The sequence below is a fragment of the Leishmania infantum genome, chromosome 20 (genome assembly GCF_000002875.2).
Source record: "Leishmania infantum JPCM5 genome chromosome 20".
In the NCBI taxonomy this organism is placed as follows: Eukaryota; Euglenozoa; class Kinetoplastea; order Trypanosomatida; family Trypanosomatidae; genus Leishmania; species Leishmania infantum.
The window spans coordinates 212,479-212,738 of record NC_009404.2 but is presented as its reverse complement, the minus strand read 5'-3'; positions in this window follow the sequence as shown (position 1 = coordinate 212,738).

The following is a 260-nucleotide window of genomic DNA, read 5'->3' as shown; positions in this document are numbered from 1 at the left end:
GAGAGCAAAACACACAAACACCCCCCCCCAAAAAAAAAGAAAAGCTCACAGATGAGTACACACACACACACAACGACCAGAGAGGGAGAAAGAAGAACAAAGGAGCGGGTGCGTGACGAAGAGAGAAGGATGATGATGTTCATGATAATGATTAGACAAGTGTGCAGGCTTCGGTGACCGAAAAAAAAAAGGAGGTTCAAGGCTGTCGTCGATTTTTTTTATTTATACTCTGCTGCTATTTCCACAGCTCGACATCGAGC